Source organism: Tympanuchus pallidicinctus, unplaced genomic scaffold (genome assembly GCF_026119805.1).
Source record: "Tympanuchus pallidicinctus isolate F22 unplaced genomic scaffold, pur_lepc_1.0 scaffold1, whole genome shotgun sequence".
Classification (NCBI taxonomy): Eukaryota; Metazoa; Chordata; class Aves; order Galliformes; family Phasianidae; genus Tympanuchus; species Tympanuchus pallidicinctus.
The window spans coordinates 71,649,704-71,671,994 of NW_026294618.1; the positions used below are offsets into that span (position 1 = coordinate 71,649,704).

A 22,291-nucleotide genomic window follows, 5' to 3' on the forward strand; every position below is an offset into this window, starting at 1 on the left:
CACCAGGGTGAGATCCCACATACCTCTGCTGCTGGGGAGAAAAAGCAAATGCCTTGCTTCTGTCATGAGACTGATGGAGAAGGAAGTTCTAAGCTATATCCTCCCTTCTGCCACTAGGGCATCCAGATTACAGCAGAGCCAACCAGAAGGTGCAAATATCTGAAGCAGAAGGCAGTGGATTAGAGGTGGGTTTGGAGGCCACTGGGGAGACAAGAGATGGAAAATGAAGAAAACAGAATGAAGAAAACATGTCTGAGAGCATACATAAAAGGGTTGTAGAAGAATAAGACAATGGGCTAAACATGTACAAGCCAGAGGAAGGGAAAACTCAGATCCCAAACGGAAGGGAAAAGAAAGCATGGGAGGGTCATGTTAAAACTGGCTGTTAAAATTATTTTTAATGTTTGGTAAAGCTACACTCTACAGATGCTAGAAATTTAAGATGCACAAAAACTTGGATTAGTATAAAATCCTATGGACATGAAGAGCATTTTGAAGGCAGGAGATAAGGCTTGTGAGACAGGTACCCCATGTTCCAGGAGGTGATTACAACCACCTCTTCTGGAGCCAGGTCTCCTCAAGTATGGCAGGAAGAGCACGCATGAGGAGCATGCATCTGGCAGAAGGCCCTAAAAAACAGAGGACATCCCACCACGGCTGAACCAAACGGCTCATACATACGGAGAACCACGGCTCATACAGAACCAAAGCTGGGATAGAGCCCCTGCCAATGCCAAGCCTGAACAGGTGAGCTGTGGCCTGGCAACATCATGGCAGTCTGTGAACAGGAGTCTGCTACAGACATGAGGATCAAGAACTTTGGCTCATCATTACAAGGGCAGCAACCCCAGCTGGCCAGGGGTGGTGGAGGAGGACCTTGAGATGAGAAGGGTAACACTGAGCTCTTTTGTACTGCATTCACCTCATCAGCACTGTGAGAGCAGCTGGTGTGGTGGACTCCACTTGCAGGCAACCTCCAAATCAAATGGAGGCATAATGACAACACTGATGACCATGAAGTCAAAGATCATATGAAACTACTCAAGTGGTTCAAATGCACTGAAGCCCTATAATGGCTGAGCAATTGAAATAGAAAAGGAGTACGTATGAATGTGACCAAAGAAGGTAAAAAAATATGCTGTTTGTTGCAGATGGAGGAAACTCTCTGTTAGGCAACCGAGCTAGTTAACAACACATACAACATTACATGTACGCTAGGAAGGAGTGTGGTCTGGGCACTGCCACAGTTCAAGAAAGAGCCCTCTCATGTATTTCCCAGGAGCCTGGACTGTTACTTCATGTGTGGGAATGTCAGGCTGTGAACTACAGGAAAAGAGAGGGCACGAGGGAACCAGATGGCTGAGTGACCCCAGTGCTGTTCCCAGAAGAAGCAGGAGCAGGCAAGGATGGATCTGGTCGTTGGAAGGAAAAGCGAGCCCTAGGCAGGTCCCTCCGTGCTCTGGGTCCCTACTGTTCCCTGTCCCACCAGCCCCCTTCTCTCCTCCAAGCCAGCTTCCCACCACACCAGACTGCCCAACTCCCCCACCATCTCATCCACCACAGCTATAATTTTCTAACTCTGGCAAGAAACAGAAGTATCAGCATAAGCATACGCCTGTGCTTGCTGAGGGACAGAAGCAGAAACCTTACCACCTCTCAGTAGTGCCTCCAGCTGCTGCTTTCCCGGTCTGTCACATTCTTTATGTACCACGTGGCTGCTTTGGCACAGCTCAAGTGAGTGTGGGGAGCAGCAGTAGCCTGTGGTGGCCATGGTGGCTCATACTGGCTTTCCAGCCAAGACAGATAGGGGATGCCCCATAAGCAAATGCTGGTGACCCCAACACGAGTGCTACTTTGGCCACCACTGCCATGAAGCCTCTATGTCTGTCTTACACACAGGCACTGTGCATGACTGATGTAACACACAGGGTCTCCTGCAGTGACGAGTTTTCCCACACAAGCACTCCCCTCCATCTCTCTTCAGAGCAGGAGGCCAGCTTCTAATGTCTGCCCTTCACTTCAAATCCTTGGTTTATGAAACTGTAGGAAAACTCTGGGACAGCGGATTGAGACTGACACCAGGGAGAGAGTTACTCATTTCCATGGCTGGTACTTTCCACGGCTGGTACCCCACCAGCCCACGCAGCATCAAAGCATCTCTGTAAGCCTCAGCAAAGACTCCTGGCCTGTCCTATAGGTGGTGGAAACTTGTAGTATATGGTGTAAAATGCCTCCAGGAAGGTGTTTGTGACAGGTAATGGCTAGTGCACGTACCTGTCCCAAGGCAGGTTCTGTTGTTGTTCCATCGCCACAGAAATGATGTAACACTGGTTTTATCACAGTGTTGGAATCCAGCAGTGTTTTGCAGCTGGAAGGCTGCATCTGACACCCACCTGTGAGGCATCAGTCCCTGAGGACTGGGGCTCTACTTTGGTTTTGTGGTCACTGCTGCTAGCACAAGAAAATGGACAGGGCAAAAAAAAAACCAAAACAAACAGGATATAAAAAGCAGTCACAGCACTGCTGAAAAAATACCAGACAGTTGTAACTCTTAGGACTAACCTTTGGTGTCAGAGGAGTCAATGCCTCTGTTTCGAAAGAATGAGCCATTTTGCGGGTATAACAGCAATACACTTCATAATCCCTTCCATACTCGGCTTTACTGGCTTATTGTGCAGAGCTATTAGAATCAGGATCATCTCTTATGAAGCTGTTAATGGGATGCAAATTGCATGAAAGATTTCTCCGCATCAGTAGAAAACAACCTAGTAATAAGTTATTGCATAAAAATCTGCATAAAAATCTGCTACAAAAGAAATACTTTGAAAGAAGCAAAAATCCTGCGTGACTAAGGAGGAAATGTGCTTTACAAAGTGCAAATGAGCACTGGTTTTAGAGGTAAAGGTGACCTACCTCAGAGTTTCTCAGATTCCAAAGAACAGATGTGCCCTACGTACTCAGGTATAGTGAAACAGCACTTCACACAACATCGTGGCTACAGCCAGGTAAAAAAAAAAGTGCAATGAATGTTTTATGCACTGAAAGATGCAAGTTCAGGCTGACCAAACCTGCATCTGTGCTAAATTCAGCAAAGAGCTGTGGCCAAAATATGTACATTTGGAAAAAATGAAAAGTCTAAGCAGCTCACTGCATGTGATACACTCCTACTTTTCATGCTGACATGATGTTTTGAGAGTAGAATTGGACTTTCAGTAAGCTAGAAACACCTAAAACTTGCATGAAGTGTTGATCAGTAAGTTAAGAGAAATATTGTGCTGAGTCTGTCACATTGCTTTGCTGTTTGTTTTTCCTTTTTGGTGTTGACATCAATGTGACTGTGATTTCAGCTGTGGTTTCCAGAGAGCACTGCAGCATGCCTGCGGCTGGAAGGAGCCTTTTGCTGCTGTTCAGCCCATGCCACCTAGCACAACCACAGGGCACCGCTACTTCTCCCACGTGGCATACACCCCGCTCCCACGAGCAGCAGGGCCTCCAGCACCGTCATATACCATCAGTCTCCTACATTATGCCACAGAAATGCTCTTTGGTCTCCTGTTTTAATGTACAGCGCCAGAGAAGTGGGAAATACCAGAGCATGCAGTACCTTGTGACCTGTCCCAGTAGAATTGAGCTGCCTTTGGTACACCTGCTCTGCAAAACCTAGGTGAGAAAAGCTGCATGGCTGGGATTCCTTTTTCTGCCCAAATTCCCTACGTGCAACAAGAGCCAGGGGACTGCAGCCTGGGATGCTGCTCTGTCTCAAGCCCAAGGGGCCAGGCTTTTCCTGAAATAACATCCACCTCTTGCTTTGCCGCCTGCTGGGCTCAGCTGATGCACACGGAGGAACCTAAATAAAGAAACACAGAGCTCAGAGCCCAGGCTTTTCCTCTCCGCTATCTGCATTCTTTTGCATTCATTAAAAAACAAACAAACCTGTTTCCTGATAGCAGGGAGGAAAATCACAGGATCATGTTTTTTTTTCTTTCACTTGCAATGGCTCAGATATTCTAGGGAGAAGCACTTTTATGGGATCTACACATGGAGATGAGAGTGTCTGGTAACAGACATCAGAACAAGCAACAAATGTCTCCATCCCTCAGGGATGGGAGGAGGGAGAGTGATGGGAAAAGCAAAAAGTGTGGGCATTGCTCTATCAACCAGATGCCAGAGGGGGAACTGGACTATTCCCAATCTTGCTCAGAGATCTGCCAGGAGTGGCATTGATAGGAAAGGCGGAGGAACACAGCCTCGTATTTTTGCAGCAAGGATTGGCTTTCCGAAGGAGAGCTAAAAGAAACAACAGCTTCCCAATGAGCACAGAAATTGAGAGAAAATAGTAGAAAATGTCTCCAGATTACAGGGGTATAAAGATAGCCCTGGAAGCGGCCGCGCTCCTTGGCGCAGAGTCGCCAGTGCCGGGAAGTGCCTCACATCCTGTTCTTTGTATTGTTCTCCCAACTTGTCTGGTGGCTGGGAAAGTTTCTTCCAGCAATTTACCCGGTCCTCACCCTGCAGCTGGCCGGCCTGCCGCTATTGATTCACTTCCCCAGGCATTTCTCTTACTGTCATGCTCTTGTGGCATCAAAGCAGCCTCTGGGCCCGGGGAGGGGGGTGGCCGCAGCCCTCACTGCCAGAGGAAACTTTTCCTGCATACCAACATTTTTTAACCGCAGGGAATTGCGGCCACGGGAGTGTGGGTAAACGAATGCTCAGCTGAGGGGCAGGTGGATTTAGGAGGCATTACTGCTGCTGTATGTGAGAAGAGATGTACTGCAGTGCCCAGCACTGCTCCATTATATATAAGGCTGTTTTCTCTGCCTCTGAGCACAAAATCAAACTCGCAGCACAAAGAGCCCTGGGTTTAGATATATAATTGGATCAAATTGTGTGTAATGACCTTGTCTGGTCTATTGTGCCTTTGTTTTCCACTGCAGCTTGCACCAGAGCAGGTACCATGTTTACATTGCAGTCAGGGTGACCTGACTCCCAGCCATCCTGGATTCATTCTTCAGTTAATGGTTGCTCTGGAAAGAGTGGGTTCTTTGCACAAGGCTGCTGTTCAGTCTCAGGTTGGCTGTGCCAGCGCTGAACAACCCTTCTGGCTGCATCCTCTGTGCTCAGCCCGGCAGAACGAGGCTGCAGAGAGCTGTGGATAATTGCTCATATACTGAGATGAATACAGGTGATGGGTTGGTGGACTGGAGGGTTCACAGAGTGATATGCAAGCACAGAGCTCGAACCCCAAGGTTACAATTAAATCTCACCTGAGGTTGGCTGCATAAGTAAAGCAAGTCGTGTTTAACTGCAGGAAAGAATATCATGTAATGGAAATCTAATTGTGTTGAACACTACCCAACATAAAGGTTATGGCTTATGGATTAACAGCAGGAACTTATGCTATGAACTGGGAATTCGTCCGGAACCAGCAGAAGGGAAAAAGGTGATTAATGACTTGGGGTGCCCATGGGATGCAGTTATGGCAAGACAGGCATGCTCCCAGGATGTACTGGAAAGTATGTTCAGCAGAAGAAGCGAAATACCAAAGCCATAGCATGGATCACTGGCATATAGTGGAACTGGCCCATATGATGTGACAGCCATCTCCAAAAAGCAGCCTCAGGGATGTTCACATGCACAAGACCTTGCTGGGACACTGAGGGCCATGGGTGGTCTTCCAGAGGGCCAGAAACAAACATCACTCTTTTGTCATCATGTAAGGAAGAGAGCTACCTGAGTTGAATAACAGTTTTCTGTATGTCACAAGAGAAGCTGGACTTGCTCACAGTTGTGACGCAAATGGTTTCCTTTGGGCAGAGCAGTTCTGATGTAGCCCAACAGTCAGAGCACAGGTACAAAATCCATAGCAAGCTTTGTGACAGTCAGGTCAGACCAGGACAAGAACACTGTGAGGCAGTGTGTGATGGGAGAAGCCATCCTCCTCCTGTGAGTCTGGAGGAAAAAAACAGAATCTTAATGGAAAGTGTGCATAGCCATTTGAGCCAGTAAAGAAAATTTCCCTGCTAATGTGCCACAGGAACTCTTCAAGCACAAGAGGTAGCCAGCCTTTGATCTCATGCCTTTAATGCACTCTGTAAAAGATACAATGGCTCCAAATCCTCTCTTGCGTTATTGCTTGCTTGGCTTAAAGGCACACCACACTGCCAAGGGCATCTCCTGATGGCTATGAGAGAAAAGGAAGAGTGAAAGAAAATGAATGATTTCATGGCAAAGTCCATCAAGCTCTGCGGTGAGCAGGCAGGGTGCAGGCAGAGCACAGAGGTGACCTTGTATGGCACATTTAAAAACACCAGATGCCACCACACATCCCACTGCGCTGGCTTCACGCTCCCTTCTTTGTCACAACCCGACACATCCCCTACAGCACGACAGAAACTGTAAGTAATTTAAAAGCACAACTAATTACCTCAGAGAGCTATGTAAGTACCCAAACCTGCAGCAGCCGCAGGACACTTCCCAACGCTACAGGCATCTAGAAGTGTAATTCAGAGCAAACCATCTCACTGGAGTAGGCCCGTGAGCGCACAGTGCCTAGGGAACCCGCACATTTAGGATTTGCTGCTACAGCCGCTGGGATGCAGAGCAAGGAGCCTGCATCTCCGAGGAGCAGAAAGCCAGTTGCTGCTTCAGCCTCCCGATAACCCAAGGAAGAAGCCGCATCTGCGCAGCTTTTGTTAAATGTCTCGAGTGCTCCATTTTGCAGGAGCTGGGAGGAAGCAGGGAGAGGCGAGCTGGGGACCGTGAGTGAGGCATGGCTGCCAGCACAGCCTGCAGTGCCTCCTGCCAGCAGCCCCTGCACGGGGAGGTCAGCGCCAGCAGTCACCACAATTGGAGTCTTGTGTCAGACGTGTGAGAAAACTCTCCCTTTCCTGTCGCACGCTGCTGCCACCACAGCTGCGGACCCCCTCAGACCTGAATAAACAGAGCCGCGCTGCTGCCAAGGAGCATCCAGATGAGTGCAGGGTGACTCGGGATTTACTGGCGCTTCATATGTGAGATCAGATTCAGGCCAGGACGGTGCTGTTTGGTAAATTAGCTTTTTACAATCTAATTTCCTTACTTTAGCTCTTTTTTTCCCCAGCGTCTTGAAAGGAAAGAAAAAAATGATCCAAGATGCCAGCGTCTCAGACCGCTTTAAAGGGCCTCTGTGAGGTGTCTGCTCTCTGACTCGCCTTACTCACTGCAAAACTTCCCCAGCACTGTGATTTAATACACACACCACAACAAGCTGGCAGTTACAACGGTATTCATGCAAGGTGACTGCAAAGATGCTGCCCTGCAAGCAGAATAAGGTCCTCTTTAGCAAACAGGTCTGTGTGCAAGCTCAGAGATGAGCTGCAATGATGCAGTTTTTCCAGGGGACTGCGAAAATCACAGCACAGCCGAGCTGTGAGCTGTGCTCCTCTGCCAGTGAGAGCCCTCCAGGACCCACAGCGGGACTGGCGGTATTCACATGTACCAAGAGGCCTTGGCTAAGCTGTGGAAGGCAGCTTCAGGAGAGCACCAGAGTGTGGCTTTTTGACCAAAGGCACACTGCATCTGTCTGGTTTACTGGTCTTCTGATGTAGACCTAGCTTGGAGGGTTGTGGGATTCTCCTGTGAAGTGAGATTTTTATAGCACAGCCATATTTTGCAGCAAGCCTCCAGCCTGCCTAGGATGCCCCTGTCAAGTTCCATTTTTCAGGCTCTTTGTGCAAAAATGATACTTAATGGAGGAACCTCACTGGTATGTGCTCAGGCAAGGGGGAAAGAAGACGCAACATACAATCCATAAATAGAGACACTTTAAAGGCTCTTTAAACATGCACGCTTTTTGCATAATTGATGACTTTCCATAATAGATATGGATGATAAACAGCCTTAAATAAAATGAAAATTTATCAGTGTCATATCATTTATCAGCATTATGTTAAATTGGAAAGTATGGGGAAAATATTACCATGTACTCAAATGAAATCAGTGAAAGGGAGAATAATTTGGGGGCTGCATCATTGCATTCATCAAGGCTTTTAATGAGACAGCCAACAGCTAAGAAGCTGCACTAAGACATGGGAGACAGGCAGAATTTGGAGCACCCAAATACAAACACTCGGGCTCAAAGAGGGCAAGGGAATGGATGAAATGTAAGGTCCAAGTAGCCCCTCAGACCTTAGCATCTGTCAGCATTTTCACCCTGTGGGCTGTATGTGAAGGGTGAGGGGAAACAGAGGGCAGGCTCATTCACATCCATGGTATGTCACTACATATCCACAGTGGGTGATGGGGAACAATCTCTATGGCTTTGAAAGGTCAAAAGCAAGTTGTTTCTCCAGACTAGGCCACACCATTCAGTGCACACCTTCCCTATATAGGTACCTGCAGCTAACCAAATCCCACTGTGCTGTGGGGAAGATGGGCACTTTCAGCAAGAGTTAGGTCCCATTTGGTATATAAGCAAGGCATGTTTTGTGGGATGACTGCTCCTGCTCATGCCCTGCAAGCAGAACTAGGACAATCAGCTTGGACTATGATTTTCAAACTTCGGCAATCAGCTTGGATGAATCCCACCTCTGGGAAAGGCAGGGCTTTCTCAAGGGATTTTAAGTCACTCCTAATTACTTCAAAGTGTGAAGGCTCCCATGTCAGGGAAGGAAGCGAAGTTTCTTCATGATGATGGCAATGGGTATCACGAGGCACTTCAACTTCTTCAACGCAAACTGATGAAGAATCTTCCATGCCCTGCAACTTCTCATTCTCCATGATTTTTCAAAAATAATTGACAGAGGCTGAGAAGGTCAGTATATTCTCTCAGGGTCCACTCTACTGCAGTATGCTTGTGTAGATAGGTTTGATTTTTCCAAGTATTCCCCCATCAGCTCTTTGCTATCTGTGTTGACAAGGTCAGTGAAAAGACAGAACAACCAACCAAACAAAACAAAATCAACAACAATAGAAAATTCAATGCTTTTTACTTGCCTGCAGCATTTTTAAACCTGTGGATAGAAAGCAAGGCTTTCTTGTCACTTGGAATTCACACAGTGCTTGTGAAGTGAGAGGTAAGTGCTTCCTATGGCCAAAGATGAGACAGCCTGCTAGAGGTGAGCCATTGAGCTGTTTCTTCAGGACCTGCTAAAGCATAGGCTGCTTCAGGCTGCTGGACATACCTGCTGTTGGGAGCACTCCTCTCCACTGACTTTGGCAGAGCTATTTTGGCTAACACAAGGCTCGGAGCGGTTGCTGAGGCCAGCAGTGGTCCTACTGCTCAGCCCCAGTACAGACTGGAGCTGGTGTAACCAGAAGATAAGTGATTTATACCTAGGTGAGCTGGAACCACTACCAGCAGTCAGTACGGCTTGAACAGAGAGCGAATCAACCCAGAGAAACTTCTGCCGCTCTTGGTGTCCCCTTTTTTTTTTCTTCCTTAAATTTGCAAAGCCTGTTCATGATCTCTGTTGGACTTTGCTGCTCCTCCCACAGCCCATGAGGCATCCTGCTGACTGCACAGTGGTGGGATCGGTGCCAGCAGGTCCTTGGGCAGGGCTGGGGCCAGGAGGACAAAGCAGCTAGTCCAGCATGCCTGGCTCCCAGCAACACCACAGGGCTCTTGTGCAATCTTCCTTGAAACAAGTTCAACTTGGCTGGGAGTGAAGCATTTGCGCATGGCCTGGAAGCTGGATCAAGTACTATAAACAAAAGGAAACAAAAAGAGGGAGAGCACAGTGTCCTGCTGCAAGGGGTTTGGCCAGAGGAGCAACATCTGACCCTGGCCAAGGCATGCTGAGCCACAAGTGCCCGGAAGATGAGAAGATGTGGCATGGGAGGAACTGGGGCTGGGACTTCTTCTGGGTATGGGAGCACAGGTGGAAGAGCTCAGGACCCATCGTGGAGCATTCTGCACCAAAGAGCTGCAAGTAAAGGGATGCAGAGAATGGGAATTGGATGAGGAGGCAAGGAGAGACTCAGACACAGAAATGTATCCTCCAGTGCAAATTCAAGCTGGCTGGTGGGGAACAGGGGACCTCCTGCACCTTTATACAAGGTGCTGAGGAGGACACCGGGTGTGATCCAGCTGCAGGTTGCAGCTTCTTTGCAGCACAGGGGTTGTTCAGGCCATTTCTGTGAAAGAAAGGAAACTGCTGCCTGTTAGGTGCTCTCACATGTGAAACTTAGGCCTGCCCTGATATTCTGAATGCGCAAGAAGCCTTTGCATCCCCCTCTCAGGCACGTGGGCACCAGATATTCTCTAAGTGCACTGGTGGTGTTGGTGAGGAGCAAGACTGAGCTCAACCAGGCCTGGCAGTTTTTCATCCTGAAGCTGCACAGAGAAGTTCCTACACCCAAACCTCTTGCCTGACCCTTTACAGGGACCATGGCCAAGGAAAAGACTCTGTGGCCAGGGTGTTTCTGTGGCCAGGAGCAGTCCTACTTGGCCAGGACAGCCCCTGTGGGCCCTTAGTAGTCAGCATTAAATAGAGCATCCTTCCAGCTGCACTCTCCTGTGCCAGCCACTGAGCTCAGGCTTGCTGGCCCAGAGCTGGAGAACCACAGAACTGTCATGAAGCCACCACCACCTCTCCTTGGCTTGGTCAAACTGTCTGGACACATACTGGACCTACGTGTCTCCACACTGGGAGGGCCTCTGCACCCAGAGGTGCTTTGGAGCCTGGGTGGCTGAGGGCAGCAGAGGGGACAGCAGGTCACCACAGCTGGGGTGTTGGGAGGCAGACCCACAGCTGGAGAAGGGCTGCCAGAGCCAAACAGAATGAGGTGCACTTCTGAACAGCAAAGTGCATTAGATAGTGTTGGAATCTCCCAAAGGAAGCCCCATCACTTGAATCATTGGAAACCAGGCTGGACAAAATGCTGGATAATGTCCAGGAGAGGATAACTCCTCATCAACAAGGAGAGAGATGAATAAGATGAATACCTGGTCCTGTTCCATCTCCATGAATACATCTAATGCGCTCGTGGTTTTTTTTTTTGTTTTTTTTTTTCGTGACTTTCCTGTGCCATCAGTGCATCTCAGCACAGAGCGGGGGATGGACAAGAGCCCAGAAGGGAGCATGCTGCCATCCCCTTTGGCACAGGAGCAGGGAGCAAAGCTCTGCTTTGCCCCGTTTTCCCAGGAAATCCGAGTGCCCCAGGAATTCATTTCCCAGGAAAGCACCCCTCCAGCTTGCCCCCTGCCCAGGGCTCCTGCAAGCACCCCATCCTGGGAAGCTCAAAGGGCAGTTCCCATCCTGGGAAAACCACTCACAGCACCTCTCCTGACAGTTGATTCTGTAATTATTTGGTTGCAATTAATTGCTAATTAATTCCTGAGTTCTGTTATTTGCAGGTGGGCAGGGGGGCTAAGGCTGCTGGCAGACAGCGTGCCGCCTGATAGAAACATGCACCTCCACATGGGGAAGGGAGCTACTGAACAATGTAGGCCATTGCCTGGTTAACCGTTAACATCTCATAAAATCCCAGGTCCCTGCACAACAGGCAGAGTCATCCCAGGGCTGTTAGAAAATCCTATTTCTCGCCAGTTATGAAACAGAGGTTTTGAAGTGCTGCCAACTTCGATGTGGAGCTCTGGGAGTGGAACACTTGCTGTACTGCAAGCCTCTTACATAAAGCTTTCCTAGCAGCCCCTGCTTGTCATGCAGTGTGTCCTTCTGTCCATCCATGCACCAGAAAGCCTGAATGACCCAACGCAGAGCCAGAGCAGCCATCTGTCCCTGTGCCCCCACAGCTCTTCAAGGCCAAAAGCAGAAGTAGGCAAAGGCTGCATGCACCAGCATGGCTGCCGGCAGCTGGGTCCACCCCAAGAGCCAGCAGGCACACCTATGTGCCTGGTTCCCAGAGCAGGAGCTTTCCACCACTGACTCATCCCTTGTGTAGTGCACACTATTCTTGCCAGGCCGCTTCCAGGGCTTGCTTGGGTGCAGTGATAAGAGGAAACGCGCATCGCATCCTGCAGTCCATGCCAAGGGAAACAGGAGCACTGCAGCTGAGGAAGCAAGCCCTGGGGAGAGGGGACGTGGTGGGAGGTGGGCCACGGTGAGAGGCAGTGGGAAGGGTGGGAAGGATGGGTCGGCTGTTGCCCAAATTCCCCAAAGGTGGCACTCCTGGGGCTCCCGCAGTGCTGGGGAGTAGAGCACTGCTGTGCTGTTCAGCTGGCAAAGAGACACAGTGAAGAGAGGAAAATGCCCCACAGATGTCTAGAAGCTAAAAAAAGCCCAACAACTAGACTATGAGAGATGAAATGCATTCTCTCCCTGTCATGGCCAGCAGCAACTAACAGCTCTCCTAAGCCCAGCGGTTTGCCAGCAGAGCTGCAAGCAGGGCAGGCACCACCTTGCAGAGCCCAGGGCCCCAAAGTGGGCAGGGTGGGGGTCCTGGCACCCCTCAGCCCCAGGTCGCTTTGGGGTGCCGGGGTTGTTGCCCGCTCCCGGGCCCTTTAAATGGGTGCCCGTGCCAAGGCGATTTCTCGGTGGAGTTTCATAAGGAAGCACATGACGAGGGCAGTTGGAAACCACAGCTCTGCGAGCGCTGATTACAGCCTACTGAGGAAAATGAGATTTTTATCTTGCAGGAATTCAATTATGAAAAAGAAAAAAAAAAAAAATACAGCGCATCTGGCTTCATGTGCTTGAGCTCGCTGCACTTTGAGGGTTTTCATTTAACATTACCTAAAACATTGTGCTCTATGGCGTGTGTGCATTTTTCTTTTTTCCTGTTAAAAAAAAAAAATAATACAACAACAACAACAACAAAAAACCCAACAAAGTCACCCTGCTGGCAGCTGAATGCAGCAGGGATGATGTCATTGGAACAGTTGGAGGAGAAAAGAGAAAAACAAGTCTGTGTGTGCTAATCCTGTTTGCTGCCCTGAAGGGGATGGAAGGCGGCCAAGGCGAGGAGTTCTGGGAAGCCATATAGGGGTGCCAAGCCCGCGCCGCCGCCAGCGCAGGGAACTGACATCTTTGTTCTCTGCAGCTGGGCAGCCCGCCAGCGGCCTCATTTCGGCGCTGCGGCATGATTACACTGGACATCTGCCAGCTGAGTGCTCTGAGCCCCTTTTCTTCCCCGTGAGCTTTTTTTGCCAAACAGCCAGCAGTTGCCATGGCAGTGGAAAGTAAAGCGAAAAATACTAGCTCGTACATATAGATAGAGGGGAAGATAAAACAACAACAACAAAGCAGAGGCACGCCTTGCTCCAGATGTGCCACATGCGCAGATATAAAAAGCAAGCAAAGCTATTAGTCAAAGAGCCGGAGACAGAGAGGAAAGGGCAGTAAGAGCCGAGAGGTGAAGTGAGGATAAGGCAAGGAGCACTGCGGGCACGGCCCCAGCACAGCTATGGGCAGCAGTGGGCAGCCAGGGCTCTCCTTCTGCACTGAGGGAAGCAGACTTTAAAAGAGAGCAACATGGTGGCACTTTCACTATCGCCTGCCTGCTCTGCTCTCTTTTATGTTGTGTGTGTTGAAAAAAAAAAAAACAAAACAGCAGCTGTTTTGAAGATGAGAAAGGGGTTATTTATAAGCTCTGCATAGCGGAGGGAAGCAGGCAGCTGAGATCTGGTTGCTCTACGAGGTGGAAAATCCTGTTTCAGCCCCTGGCCCAGGCCAAGCCGTGCTATTTCAAGCTGTGCCCCAAACGGTTAACGAGCAACCACCCAGCAGTCCCATGTCTATAATGAGTATTTCATTTAAATAGGCGAGTGCTGCCAGGTCCCGATGGGCAGATTTACACACAGAACAGGAGAGGTGTGGTCCCAGCTCGCTTTCTTTTTCCACCAAGGGAGGCACAGGGTAGTTTCATTTTACAAGGCAGCTATGTACAAAAAGTTCACTGCCCAGAGTTCAGCTGACTATTTATAACAGGATTTCTTCTCCCTGTAACCGCCCTGAAGGGCCAATGGCGGCAGTGCCTGCAGCCAGCCCAAGGAAGCAGACAGGGCCGTGGGCACCCACCCTGTCCCATCCTGTTGCATCGTCCTCTCCCAGTGCAACTTTTGGCAGCTCCATGGATGGCTCAGCCACATGGACATGATGAGCCTGGAAGCCACAGGGATGGGGCTCTGACCTGCCTCCTTGCTGCCTTCCTACATAGCTACTCGACTACAGTTCACTTGAGTTTCCCATTTGTAAAAATGAGGATGATTTTCCCTACTTATCTCAGAGATGGGCTAAGCATCTTAAATCATTAATGACTGCAAAGTGCTTTAATTTCCTCAGATGGAAGCTCTTACTGATGTGCAAAGTATTATTAGGATTATTATTCCTAATAAACAGGAAAGGCAGAGCAGTCGTATTTCTTGCTAGGGCTTCAGCCTAGAGCACAGAGCCTATTCTGGTTTCTGATGGGACTAGAGTTGAGGTCTAATACCCAGCAGTCCAGAAGGATGTCCCCAGTTTTGCAGAGAAACTGAGGCTCAGAGTAAGTCACAGACTTCTTCAGGCATTTTGCTGAGCTAAGACAAAGTTTAGTTTAGTGGATATGGTGGTAACGTGTTGACAGTTTGACTAGATGATCTCAGAGGTCTTTTCTAACTTTAATGATCCCACGATTCTAAGAAAAGACTTATCTCTCAACAGCACCCCTGCAGAGTGATGCACCCCCAGGGCCAGAGCCAGCCTGCACCGGCCTGGAACAGCCAGGCATCAGTCACACAGAAAATCATGCAGGGCAAGTTGTTGGTGACTTTTCTGAGGTTACAGCACAAGCTGCAGGTGCTACAGCAGCCACTCACTCCTTGGTGCTCTGACCAGGTATGTGGAATGCTGCAGGAACTCACCTGACCTCTCACTGCTTCTCAGCCCCTACCTAAGTGGTAATGCTGGGCTGTGTGTTGTTTGGTGACAAGTGGATTGTAACCTACCAAAAACTTTGCCAGCACGTTTTAATATATTAGAACCTGGCTGTAAAATAAGAAATTTCAGGGAGGGGGATTAATGTTACTCAGTTCTGTCCAAGTTAATAAAATATGGTCTGAGTTACTGCCAGGCTACTTAATTCATTTTTATTCAAAGTGGCTGGGCAATTTCACTGAGGTTGGCTCAGTGGGAAGCAGAGTCAGCTCTGGCTTTGTCAGCTTCTGTGTGTCACCTTCACAGCTGGCAACAACGGTTATGTCCCCAGGGGGCCCTGAGAGCAATCAGAGGGGTGCCCCCTCCAGCAAAGCAGCATGGACTGGGGACAGGGAATGGCACTGCATGGAGCAGAAGGGGGACTGGGCTGGGGCATGTGCTGCTATGGATGGCACCAGAGGAGGTCTGCTTGTGGTTGCCATTCCTTCATACCAGACTAGGATGGCAGGGTTGCCACCAGCTCTTCTCCTGCACCTTCACATTTTGCCATCTCACACCACAGCTTCAAGCAGAAGGGACAGTTGCCATGATGCAGCCATGCCTATGACAGTTCCCCATATCCTCATATCCTTCCAGCTGATTATTTCCCGCCTTCTCTCTACACCCACTTTGATGCCTTTGCTATCTGCATGACAGCACTGAAGACTCACAGGCACTGTGCTGGCTGGCACCAGAACCAGCAGGCAGGGGACTGCTGCCTGCACTGTGAATCACCAGAAGGCTCTGGAGCTTTAAATGGGAAGCAGAACACGCTGCTGTCTAGATAGACAAATGAAACTTCAACCAGCTCTCTAGCTTAGGAAACAAGCTCTGAATCACTCTGAGGGCAAGGTGCCAGGAGTGGCTCCGCTCTAATCCTGGCTCCACTGTTTGCTCGCTGTGTGGCCTTCAGAAAAGCTCCTAGGAGTAAACACTGCTCCTTCCTCCTCCTTCCTGCCAGCATCCCCTCTGTTCCCGCATCCTCATGCCCCGGCTCAGAGCAGTACCCCACTGCTGGCCATGCACTTAGGGGTGGAGGAGGGAAATGCTCCCCTCAGTCTGTCACAGCACGCTCAACAGCCAAACAGGGTTCTTCTGCTTTCTGTTTCTCTCCCTTTTCCTGGGCCTCCCATGGACAGTGCTTCGGGTGAGCAAAATCACCAGAGGTGCTGAGTGTGGAGGCTGGCTACTGCCAAATGGGGTTGAACTTAACATCTCCTGGGCTCAGACATGAAGGTCCTGGTGCTGCATTCATAAAAGCCCAGCGTCCTAGATAAACAGAGCGCATCGATATTTATTTTAAGAAGCTTGGAATCAAGAATTAATACTGGAGAAAGGGCTATTCTTACGCTGTGTTAAAAGAACTTGTTCTAATACAATATTTCCTAACTTCAGACATGGTAGCCTAGTAAGCTCCATTACCACGGTAATACTATATAAAAATGATCCTTTATTATAAATCATACCATACACCAAAAAGGATATAAATAGAGCCCCAATGCGGCATTGGCATGCCTCATATTTCTCTTGGTTCACATTAAATGAGCCACTAAATTACAGTGTCCTTCTTTGTAATATCATCCTCCAAAGCCAAGCATTTTGTGCATTACGCAGGGCTGTTCTAACAAGAGAAATTAGTATGGCTGGTTTAATTCAGCCAGGCTTGCCATGCGTGTTATAGGAGAGGGTGCTAAAACAGGCCAAAATGAGCAATTTCATTGTCCTTTCAAAAACCCCTCACTCGGAACGTGCAGTAAGAGCAGGAGCACGCTCAGGGCTGACAGACAGATCGCTCCTGAGGGGTTGGGGCCTGGCACCCCAAGCCCCAGCAGCAAAGAAGTGAGGGCAGAGGCAAGGATTTGGGTTGCAGCTTTCCCTGGGTCTCACCTACTGAAACGGGGAGAGATTTGCCCCACAGGATCAGTGCCTGTTCATAAAGCAGCCCAAGCTTCTCTGCGATGGACAGTGCTACAAAAATGCAAACACAGATTTTCTGTACGGCAAAACGTAAATACAGCACTCATACCGGGGGATCAAGCCTGAGACCTGTCTCTATCAGAGCTATCTAACCGCACTAGAGAAGAAAACCTTTCCACAGTCCTAGTAGCTGTACATGCCTTCAGGGACACTTAAAGTAATTCAGGTCAAAAATGTAGGTTGTTTTATTTAGCAGACAAAGCGGTGGGGAAAGGAAGGAGAGGGAAGGAGGAAACAGGCTGTTGCAAAAATACACTCTTCACAAAGGGCTTTTCAGGATTTCCCCCCAGATTTAGGCGATGTTTCCCTGCAGGCTCACAAGGCCCAAGCTCTGCTGTAGGGGCTGGGCTGCTGCCGCAGGGCCGGGCCACACTTAGGCAGCCATTTTAGAGCGGTTCCCTCGGAGAGGCTACCTCTCCTCCTGGCTGCAGCCCAGAGCGCACAGCGGGCTGGGGGGAGCAGGCCCAGCACAAAACCACCCAAGCATGGTCTTTCTGCAGAGTATACAGAGCTGGAGCAGTTCCAGGAGATTTCATAGCAAATTGTCTGCCACAAGGAGATGCATTCCCTTATGCATGTGGAGAGACTGCAGGCTCTGTTTCCTGTGAGCAGGGCTTGCAAAGCAAACCACACCATGAACCATCAACTAAAGGTTTCTATTACCTACAGCATGCTCCATGATGGTGTGAGATACTGTGAAAATGGCAAGCAGCCTTGTGGAAGTGAAATACAACCTCTACAGTGCAACTCTTGGCACCGTACCCCCTCAGAAAAATCCTCAAGCAAATGAGAGTTGTGCAAGCTATGAAACACCCAGCTGAGTTGAGAAAGTGTTGACCCTTTGGCAGGGGGAGCAGAGCTCGCTAGCAGGGAGGCACACAGGAGGCCACAGGCTCCCCCTCTCTGCCTACACTGAGGCTGACAAGGAGCTATGGAAGATCAGCAGAGAAGGGACAAAGTGAGAGGACAGCCTCTGCAAGGGAGAAGATACCTTGCTTGTGTTTCTCCTTCCTTGCAGTCCCAAAGCTGCTTGGCACCATCCCACTACCCTTGAAAATTCCTGAACTTGAGAACATCTCACGCATCTGTCATGCTTCTTCCTTCACTTGGCCCCCATGCTCATACAGTTCCATGCCATCAGAGAGCCACTAATTTTGAGGCACGGATTGATTGACTGACTGACTGATCTTGCACAAGACATACACCAGCAAGTACTCCTGAACTTGTAACCAGTTCAAACAGGGAATTCTGAAACCTGACATATTTAGTGATTCCCTGAGCAGAGCAGGCCATGACCTGCCTGGTGTGGACTGGAAAGCCAGCTTCCATAGAGACTGGAGAATATCAGCTAGCCCATGACAGTGATGAAGAGCCACAAAGGGAAAATGGGTGGTGTTTGGATCTTGTAATTCAATACAAGACCAACTCTGTCATTTAAGAAACATTTACTAAAAAAGAAAAGAAAAGAAAAAAGAAGAAAGGAGGATGACATTCCATTTGTCACAAGAAGACAGTGATGTACTTCAGGATCCCTGGTCAGAGATTAAAATAAAGGACACTACTAGTTAAGGTGGGGGTGTGCTAGCATCTTTTACCAGCCTGATTTTCATCTGTTTTTTAAAATCTGCATGCAAAAATGGGAAGCTAGCTACAGCACTGGTAAAGGCAGTCTGGTCTCAGCATGGAGTTCTGGGTCAGATTTGAAGTAAATCAAATTTAACGCCTTAAAAATAGCAGTATTCACTAAAGCCCAAGAAGTGTCAGTGATTTTTTTTTTCTTTGCAACCAGAAAGACAAACAGAAGAGAGAAGGAACAGGAGACAGATTAAAACAGCTTTAATTTTAGGACTCTTCTCATCAAGATGCAATATGTGACACCAAAAATTAGTCCAATTAAAGATGTTTATAACCTAAAGTTGCTTAATTAGCACCTCTAGAAGTTTCCCAACGTTTTCCCCACCAACTTCCCCACTCCTGATGAGCGCAGTCTGAGCTGCCACAGAGGAGGAGAAAGGTGGCAGGGCTTGGTTAGAGGTGTTCTGGTTGTACTCTCTGGCTGTATCTGGATCTCAGTCTGATGGGAATCTACCATCTTCCTAGCAAACCTCTATTGATTGAGGGGCTTAAGGTGCTTCCAGAATGAAACAGTGGCTGAACAAAGGAAGCAAAGCTAACAGGGAGAATGCAGTGGGTTTTTGCTGCTGGCACCTTTCTGTAGGTGCAACCCCCCATCCCATGGGGCTGCAGCAAGTGGGCCCCCACTGCACATGCACTAGCTAGAGGACTGCCCACACACAGCCCCCACAAGCAATGAGACAAGAATGAGATCCAACATGCTTTGTCACTCCAGGCTAAGCGGCACTTCCAAGCAGCCAGGGGCTTTCCCCTGGCCCTGCTACTGACCTGGCTTTCTCCTTTATGCAGTTTTTCACAAGCATCATGGCACTGCTCACAAGGTGAGTATTGCTGCAGGCTGTTCAACCTGCAGGCAGCACCCATGTCATCTTGGTCCTGGGTTTCCCCCATGTACAGATAGATGAAGAAGACACAAAAGCACTCTTTACCACTCTCCCCCTCCCACCTATTTTACAGCACTTACAATTTTACAGACTTAGATACGGCTCATTGGGACTGTGTATACTGCTTCGTGAAACTCAAACCCAAAATGATGCCTTCCTCAGCAGCTACCTGTGCCAGCACGAGATGCTCGATTTACACCGGCTGGGGATTGCCAGAGGAGGAGCCCTGCTGAGATCGGTTCCCAGGCTCTGTGCTTCTGTTGCCATGGGAATATATTCATTGCTTTCAGAGTAGTTTGGGGAGTACAGAATTCGGGAAAAACAACACAAAGAACAACACTCTGATCTTCCAATGACACCAGTTTTAAAGATGTAGAATGAGAATACCTCATCTTCCTGATGGAATGTCCATCTAAAATAGGATGAAGAGTTTGTAAAAAAAAAAATTAAATGGAATGGCCCTGCTAGATCAAATGAAAGGCTCGCTTATCACTCTCTTTCTAATATCTTTTGTCTTATATGGATTGCTTCATGCACATGGGATTTCTGAGTTGTGTTCTGAAGTCTTAAAAGTCATAAATAATGATCTACTCATTCATTACCTCTCTGTTTACAGGCTATGCTATATCTACACAAGTTATGGTGCCAGACCATTAGACATCAAAGGCTCCACAGCGCAGGCATCCTACAAAGGAGAAGTCAGCACGATTTTTCCAGGAGCTCACTTCACTATTCCAACAATAATAATGACTTGTACTTGGTGCCTTTGATCCAGATTGCCAAAGCACTTTGTTCTCTGATTGAGAAATTACACATAAAATAGGATTCAATTTGCCCATCATTGGCACAGGCTGGGAGAGTCAGCCTCTAATAATATTTAGCAGCATAAAAAAACCCAACAGTTTATCTACATTAAATCAAAGAGATAATGTAAAGTTCAGGGAATCAAATGTATGATCACCTAATAGTAGCTAATGGTGCTAACAACCATTGGTGAAAAGTGATGTAAGATCTTAAATAACGCTGAGTGTCCAGGACATCACAGGGAGTCAAAAGAAGTGGCAGAGAGCATCAGTACTCACCTTGGAAAAGCATGCATTCACCTGAGCATGGATCATCCCCGTTTGATACGCAGTGACCTCCAGCATAGTTCCACCAGGGACATGCCAGTAGGACAGTGCCAGAGAGACTTTGGCCCTGGTGGCTGGAAGTCCTCTGAGTTGCCTCTACAAGCAGGAGACAAGGGAATGTAGAAGAAAGAATTAAAACTAAGCTGACGAGGAGGAACCAAAGATCAATAAAACAAAATGGATCTAAATAAAGTAATTACAGCACAATAAATAGGACTGCAGATCTTTTTGATTACTGCTGAGCCTTCAGATCTCCTGGAAGTTCACATCTCACCTTGGAAATCACAGCTGTGGCGATACTGATTGAAGAGAATGAAAGGTTACAGTGGCTTCTGACAACCAAGCCCAGGACTGTCATGTAACCTCACAGCTTTATATTTCCTCTGCATTAATCCTCACCAGTTAGTAACTAATTAGCATAAACCGGACTCAGGGCAAGGATATTAAATAAGAAAACTTGAGAGAAAAGAAATGAGTTGGTTCTCAGTGGAGAGGCAGCCTCACGTCCTCAAGAAGTCACAGGGCAGAGACTAAAGACTTTGGCCTTCCTGATAATCACATTACGACAAAGACAGTTCCTTTGGAGGGCCCCTTTGAAATATGAATTAACTTAATCTTTATGATCTTGACAAATAAGCGATAGTAGAGTGTTTTGACTGTGACACAGACATAGAGGGTAGAGGCTACATCTACGTCAGCAAATAGAGAAGCATAAGAGCAACACTGGTCAGCTTGCAGTAAGTTTTACTTGCAGATGGCTCCCGCTCAGAGCCACAGCCTGAGCATCCACCACTAGTTGGAGAACCTTCGGTTCTTGTGGGGATCTTCTCTGCCAGCACAGTGCCCCCAAGGGGAGACCAGTTTGCCACACCCTGCGCCTCATCAAACTGCAATTATCTGGCGCAACCAGGACAGCTGTTTTTCTCATCCAAATGAAAATGCTAGTGAGAGGCACCTTATCTGTACAGGCCCCCATCCCTTTCACAGCAGCTGATAACTAAACCTGCTCTGCCTTCCCAGCCCCAGCTTCACTCCCCTCCCTCCCTTAAACCATGCTCATGCACTGGCTGTTTGCAAGGTTTAATGGGCAACGAAGGAGCAGAGCAGCAGTTTCTAGGATTTGCACAGGAGAGCAAATATCCAAAGACAGAATAACTGTGGCAAGTGAAGCAAAGTCTACCTCAGCTGTACCTTACTGAGGATGTGGTCACTGGTTCTAGACCAATGCAAACCTCCACAGCACACACAGACCAAGCAAGAACTGTGCCCTGTAACAGCAGGGTTTTCCTCAAGTATTTGGCCTTAAGCCTCTGTAAATAACATCATTGCAAACAGCAGCTATACTTTGGGTATAAACTAATCAAGCTGCACTGAAAAAAACATTTTGCTGCGAGATTTGAGAGATCACCAGTCTGCAGGCCGAAAGGTAGCTCCTATTTCACTGTATGCTGTTGTTCTCTTCTGGAAGTGATAACTTCAAGATGAGACAAATATTACTGTCAATCCTTTTGACTTTCACTTCTGATGATCTTAGCATTCAGTCAATGTACTTATCCCACAAATCCACACCACCTCCCAAAGAGCCAAGAGTGCTTGCTGTGCCCTTCCCAGCTGCCAAAACTCCCCAGCTGCCTCCCAATTACTCCTGTAATGTGATTCTGTGTCCAACACACAGTCCTGCAGCACACTAAAAAACGTAAGGACATAACATAAAGAACTATCAAATTAAGGAGCACAAGGGGTGCTGAAGCAACTACATTGCTAATTTTCCTGTTTACACTGATTCACTGATTACAGCTATTTTTGATCCCAAACTGCTATACAATAAAAT

General features: G+C 48.3%; 1 long non-coding RNA gene across 8 annotated transcripts in view; it reads right to left on the bottom strand.

Annotated features, from left to right (window-relative positions):
* Window positions 1-22,291, bottom strand: part of LOC128075338 (uncharacterized) — a 74,552-nt gene that overhangs the window by 18,821 nt on the left and 33,440 nt on the right. For 4 of the 8 annotated variants that reach the window (XR_008203797.1, XR_008203793.1, XR_008203791.1 and 1 more), the window contains exon 2: window positions 20,413-20,556. This is a non-coding gene — a long non-coding RNA (uncharacterized LOC128075338). Of the gene's footprint in view, window positions 1-23; window positions 202-20,412; window positions 20,557-20,734; window positions 20,968-22,291 lie in introns of those variants that run through there. The other 4 variants (XR_008203795.1, XR_008203785.1, XR_008203789.1 and 1 more) reach the window with 3 other exon arrangements.